Consider the following 7,217-nt stretch of genomic DNA (forward strand, 5'->3'; position numbering starts at 1 on the left):
CTACACTGTCTTACGTAGATATGTCTGACTTTCAGAGAGAGCGACTCATGTAAACTATGTTCTGATGACAATTTATGTCTGCTGACTGTAGATCAGTGGATGGCAACTTACCAACTTTTCCCTGTATAGTGTGGATGGCAACTACAGTGCTCTCATACCCGTTATGTTGATTTTTCATAGATATATGCTAGTGATGGCAACTTTGCCTGCTCAACATATATAGATGTCCTACTTGTTTTGGATGGCAGTTATGACCACCTGGCGCACTGTCAGCGTGACTTGACCGACATCCACATGGCAACATTCTTTTATTTGTGCATCAATTTTCCCAGCTGTCAGCTTCTAGTGCACTTACTTAGTTCATTTTAGGATGGCAACTTCATTACCACTCAGGTTGCACTCATGTCTTCTTTTGGCATTTTGCAGCACCATGGTTCGGAACGCCCCTAACCCCGACGATGATGACTTCATGCCTCCCAGAGCTGAAGTTGTGGGTGGTGCTAATCACAATGCAAATAAGGTATGTACAATCCACATGACTCTATCTCTCTCCATTTTAAACATGTTTGTTTGTGATGGTGCCAACCCCTAAGCCCCTATTATCTCCTTTTTAACTTAAATTTCGCACATGCATTGAACAACACAAAGCCGCGCGCAACAGGGGATCGCATGAACATCTAACATAACTGTATGAAGATTTCGATGATGCCCAGAAAGAAGTTGCAAAGGAAATGGGGATGCAGGCGTTGATGAACATTCAGCGCACCAACTTGGATAACCCCATGTGCGACTGGTTTGCGAGGTTATACCATCCGGACAAGAGGGAATTTGTCATACCAGGACGTGGTAGGATTCCATTAGATGAGGAATCTGTTTTCAATACACTTGGTGTCCCCAATGGCGGCATGGATGTCCCATACAAGGTTGATACGAAAGTGCAAGCACGTCTTTTTCCTGAAATGTTCCCTGGGCTTACGTCCCTCCCGGCGAACTCTGCTTTTGCGAATATGCTTGGTGCGATGGAAACAAGCGACGATGATTTCAAGAGGAAGCTGCTCATGTACTTGATCTCAAATGTCTTTGCTCCCACGACATCGTTACGCCCCGGCAGCAGATGCTTCCCTGTTTTGGTATGAATTTTTGTCCTGCACCCGATTGAACCTTACCTACTTAATCATATATTTATTTCGTAGCTTTCAAGTTCATTTTCTCCTTTTTTTACCAACATAATGCTGCAGCTTACGCTTTTTTCCTTGTTCTTTTTGTCATTTTCTCTATCTCGCAGGACCAAATAGGGAATGTTGCCAACATGAACTGGTGCAAGTTCATAGTTGGTTTATTCACACTTCACTATCCAATAAAATGTACAACAAAGGCTGCCGGCTGCATCTGATGGCAAGTTTACTTCATGCCAAACCATCTGACTTTTCCACTCTGAGTCACCCCACTCCCCCCACTCAGCAGTGTTTTCTTACTCCTTTTTCGCATTACAAGCTATTTTTTTGTGCAGTGCCTTGACCTGCATGTCTCACATTTTCTTTTCAGCTCATGTATGTCGATAAACTTGACATCAGCACTGTCAACCTTAACCCAGTTGGCGGACTCCCTCCACCACACAAGTTTGCTGCGTGTGCTTGGACTGATGCCGCAATCAAGGTTTTTCTCGCTGCGGACAGGAAGCCCGATGGGACGTTTGGCAAGCTACAGGCTAGTACTTTTACCCGCACTTTTCCATCCCCACATTCACATTCTAACTATGTGGCAACTTCATACTAACCATCTGCTTTTCCAACTGTTATTTTCCTTATTTTCACTTATCGTACACGCCAACTTGGCCACTTTTTTACTTTGCATCCATTTTTACTTATATGTCACCTAATCACGACTGGCAACACATATTGTATCTAGCAATGCCAACTTCATTGCTCCAATCATGCACACTTCTACACTGCGACACGCATGGCTGGTTACATTACTACATTAAATAATGTCATTTTTTCCAATGTTCCGGGTCGTTGGTTCTTACTTTCTTTGCTCATACTCATGGTGTCTCACAAGTTCAAACTGAAGTTACCAACCTAAGTTTTTCATGTCTGAGTGATATCTTCTTACTGACTTTTCAAACCTGCTACCTTTTCTTCTTCTTTTCAACTTATGGGAGAACACAACGTTGATTACAGCTTCTTTGGGGGCCCCGACAACTTCAGCAAATGGATGGATGGTCACACAAATGCTTCATGCCCTTTAACTGTAAGTACCACACAACTTTTCTGATGCATCATTTTTCCAAGATAGTCCATACTCCTGGCTGAGAAGTTTGGTCTCTCTCCCATTTTCTTCGTGTTTTCCAAATGCAGGCACGCAGTAACATTGAGAATCTTGTTGGACAGTTTGCGTCCGGTATGACCAACCTCCTTGGCAACCTTGTATGGGGTTGGACTGCAATGTCGGCTGGTGACGGAGAAGAAGTTGCCAACCAGTTTCGTTCTTTTGTTCGCGGTGGCACTTCTCGTCCAACTGGATCTAGGGGCAGATATGACCACAATGATTCGCAAGAGGTACCCCCCAGCGATGAAGATTTATCAGTTGACGATAGTGACTACGACGATGATGACCAGCAAGACGACACCCGTAATGATGGCGATAACAGAATGGACGACACTGAGCATGACACGTCGTCTGAGCACAATCGCGGAGGTGCTGAACAATCCACTGGACAGGGATTGGGTGGGCATCCTGGTACTGAAGCCTCCAAAAGGGATAGGGATGCACAAGATGCGGACCATCAAGCTGCTTCCAAAAGGACAAAGTTGGACCCCGTTGCTGCTAGAAAGAGGTATAATTTGTGTTCATTATTATTTCTTGCAATTTTAAATCATTTATTATTATTATACCTATTTCTGCTTCATCGTTCTCCCTCCGCGACTAATGTTTTTTGTTTTTCTTGTAGGTAGGCAACCGCTGGTGGAAGAGTGGCCATAGAGAAAATTGTCCAACAGCCTTCCAGATCTTCTGCTCGTGCATGCAAGGCTCATACGGCTACACGTTCATCTCCTCGCTTTGCGTCCTCCAACATGGGTGATCCGGTTGTTCTTGAGGACATGAGGGATGCAGGGAAAAGGTTAGCACTACGGCATACACACATTTAAGTGTTATGTTTTTGTATGGCTAGTTTTACAGACACTACATGGCAACTTCTAGTTGTCCATACATGGCAACCTTGTACCTTACACACTTATGTCACCTCCCACATTTTGCCCTCATACCCGCTAAGGTGGCAACTTTACTTCCCTACATTTTCTTGTACCATACGTGGCAGCTTTCGGGTAGCCGCCATGTGGTAACTTTAACCCTACAGAAATGGCTTTTTATTACTATCTTCTCATCCACAACATGTCCACTATTTTTTTCCGCTTGACCTTATTTTCATTCATACTTACAAATCATTAACCACATGGCAACTTTTCAACTTCTTTGATACTACCAACATTTTTTCACTGTTTCCAGCCCTTTAATCTTCATTTTACTCCATGGAAAATTTTATTTACGACTTTCATGCACGGTAACTTACAGCCTTTCTATTTTACTACTTTACTTGCATGCAGGCTAAAGAAGAGAAGCAATCAACCTGGTCATATGGCTAAATCTAAGAAAAAAGACCCATTGGAGCGCATGCACGCTAAGCTTTCTTCATCTGACAATGTGGACTTTGTCAAAGCACCTGCTGTCACTAGTTCTGATGCACCGGCTAAGTTGTTGTCATCCATTGCTGTCGCGTTGACCGACAATGAAGGTGCAGGATCAGGGGGCTCTGATGAATTGATCTCCCCAAGAGCAGCGGAGGTTGCGCCGACATTGGTATCCATGGGGCTCGAAGGTAGCCCAGCAGTGTCTGATCCTGTGCACCAAACGCAGCAGCCTAAGGTGCATGTGCCAAACACTACTGTTGGTACGTCTGAGCGACCTCGGTCAGTAGGTAAAGATTGCACAAGTCGGCCGCTGCAACTACTGTGGAAAACAAGGGTCCGGTAGTCACTCAACAAGAACATCAGGCTGGACCGCATGATCGCACCGCTCATCCGCACACTGTTTCCAAAGCTGCTCCACTAGTAGCTGACAAGAAAACAGCAAAACAGGCAGTCGGTACCAGGAAGAGCCCTCAGAACAAACCTGATCAGTCAGGCAATGTGCATGGTCAGGACACAGGGTATGTGCCTGCTTCAACCTTGTTCCCGCCTGCCCCCCAGGGCAAGACTGGCGATCCAGTTCAGACAAACGTACTTGGAGGTGGAACGGTCCGGGAACCGATAGTCTATCACAAAGAAAAGATTCATCTCAATCCAACGCTCAAGCACACACGTGTCCCACTGGATATGGGTGTCCCTTAAACTCCAAGAGTTGACCATCCCGTAAAAGGGACAACCAAGAAGGTGCTTATTGATATTCCGGACACGACTCCGCGCCCCACTTCCAAGCCTAAGGATGCCGGATCAGTCGACAAGGACATCTTTGTTGATCTGTCCCCGTTGGCAGTGTCTCTTTGTGTGATTGAAAAGCAGAATGAGCACGAGGGCAGGCACCCTATGGCTTTCACGCCACCACTGTTCAACCTCGGAATTGCTTTGAGCCAGCCAATCGAGCCAGTTGATGTTATCCCAGTGTCATATGCATTCCCGTCCCAGCCGGACCAGATGATGGCGCATCCAATTGTTGATGGCAGAAAGGCTGTCAAATTTGCAGAGCCTATTGTTCAAGGTATTACCCACATATCACTATTGCGTTAGCAACTTTCTTTTTTTGTTGGCAATTCCAACACATTTTACTCCGTGTGTCCATTGCCCTATTTTGTTCTCTATTGTCTATTAACTGTATGGCCGTTTACAAATTGCCTTCCTCACAAGTTTGTTTACCACACGCAGGATCACCTATGGAGATATCATCATCAATGAAAAAAAGCAGACAAAAGCCCCTTCTAGCTCACCTGTTACACATGCTACCACTTCTGTTGATGTGCACAGCAGTGCCACCCCAGGTTCTGTGCGGCAGGCAAGGGTTGTGCAACCCCCCCCGGAAGTGGACTCTGAACCTCCAATAAAGGCCACAAAGCAACAACAAGCACTTTACGATATCGTTGGGCATTTTGGAAATGCGCGAAGCAACAACAAGCATATGAATGCAATCAGAGAGTAAGATGCTTCTCATCCTCCACTTCTTCTCCCAACTTTTTTAGTTCAGACCCTTCTTCATGTGTACCACTCTTTTTATTTTTTATTGCTCATTTATTCCAGCTCATGTTTGGACAGAACTAAGGTCATCAACTGCTATGAGATGTTTGTTCACATGGATGATCTCGCTGAGTCCCTGATGCCTACCAGCAGACTATCCCAGAATGTTATCTCCGCGGGTATTGGCTTCATCAACAGCCACGTCGACATCCATCCCGATAAGATCATTATGACCACAACCATCACCAGTAGGATTTTTTATGGCGACTTCTCTCACAAACAAATTCATAAAGCGTTCACCCAGCATGGTGAATTCAAGCTCACACTGAAGAAATTTGTGTGTACCCTTTCCTTTTCAGTTGTTGAAACCTTTTTCCACTACTGCTTATTTTGCTTGTACCATATGGTCAACATGTTGCATCCCATTACCCCCTTCACTCACTGTCACACAACTGTTCTTTTAGTATTACCTCCCTATTTTGTTAACTATTCCTTACAGTTCTTTTACTTTTGACACTTTTTTCCGGGAAATGTGCAGGTGATGTTCACGTTGTTTCAAGAGCTTGCTCCCAATGACCCACACGACAAAGCTGGTCACTACTACACGATTTGCATCAACTTGGCGAAGCAACGCTTCGATGTTCTCGACTCAGTCCGTTCGAGAGATGACGAGTCGCTTCGCTCCCACGCAGAGTTTTTCATGAACAACTTGAAGGAAACCTGGGCGCGTCACTACAGTGGCTCCAAGGTCCAGATCAAAGATTTCCCTATCGAGTATGTGAAGTCCAAAAAGCAGGGAAACACGTAAGATTCTGCCCTTCTTTCCATTTTCCATGTGTACGGCTAATTCACACAGGTTTACATGTCATTTTGCTCCATTTTCTTGTTCTTGTTGGAGGCACCTTTATTGTGTCAATCACAGCAACTTTGTCTCCACGCATGTCAATCCAATTTTCTGATGGCAGGTTTAGTTATAGGAACATGGCAATTTCACTTCATACTGCATGGAAACTTTAGTTACATGACCATGGCAACTTCACTACATAGTGCACGTCAACTTCAGTTGTAGGACCATGGCAACTTCACTTCATACTACATGACAACTTTATATACAGGACCATGGCAATTCCAACACATACTTCATGGCAACTTCATCCCCAAATTGATGACATGGCTTCATTCCTAGGGGCATGGCAATTTCTGCCAACATTACAACATGCTCCCAAACCCCCATCCGACGTCACTTCTTCCCCTTTGTGCTTAATATGAATAGTACACTACATATAAACTACCATTTTTCCTTACCTACTTTACATGGCAACTTCATTTTCTAACTGCGTTCTCCAACATTTACTACTTTGCCGCTGACATTTCTCACAACCATGTCATTTTCAAATAGCTCAACATGGTAATTTTTTCACTACCACACATTACCTAAATGTTTTTTACTCATCACATAAAATCCTTTTTTGCACTAGCACCCATGCCATAATAACCTTTGTACCATATTTTCTGCTTCTTTTAGCATGGAAACTTCTAACTTATTTTATTTTACCCTTGTTTCCATATTGCTCACTGAAACCAGCTACGACTGTGGTCTCTACACCCTCGAATATCTTGCAAAGTGGGAAGGCAGGAAGGCGCCAACTTTGAACAAAGAAATAGTCGCAGAGCTTAGGAATATTTATTTGTGGAATTGGGTCACGACTGTCGATTTCAACAAGCGGGAGGGTGCACTGGCTTGGTTGGAGTCTGATGTTAAAGCTGCTATCAAGAGATACAAGTGAGTGCACAAGATAATGAAACACTACTGTTTTTACCTATGTACTTACATTCAATGTTCGGATGAATGTAAGGTACTGCGCCCCTATTTCCCTCTCCTTTGTTTTCTTTTTCACTATCACTGTCATTCTTGTAACTGCACAATACCATCGTTTCTGTCGTGAACCTTTTGTGCTTGTATTTTACAACATATAACTTCAATGCCAAACC

At 44.2% G+C, this 7,217-nt stretch overlaps 1 pseudogene; it reads left to right on the forward strand.

Moving 5' to 3' along the window:
* Window positions 1-430: 430 nt before the first annotated feature.
* On the forward strand, window positions 431-7,012 carry LOC123096938 (uncharacterized; annotated as a pseudogene).
* The last annotated feature ends 205 nt before the right edge of the window (window positions 7,013-7,217 follow it).

The sequence above is a fragment of the Triticum aestivum genome, chromosome 4D, assembly GCF_018294505.1.
Source record: "Triticum aestivum cultivar Chinese Spring chromosome 4D, IWGSC CS RefSeq v2.1, whole genome shotgun sequence".
NCBI lineage: Eukaryota > Viridiplantae > Streptophyta > Magnoliopsida > Poales > Poaceae > Triticum > Triticum aestivum.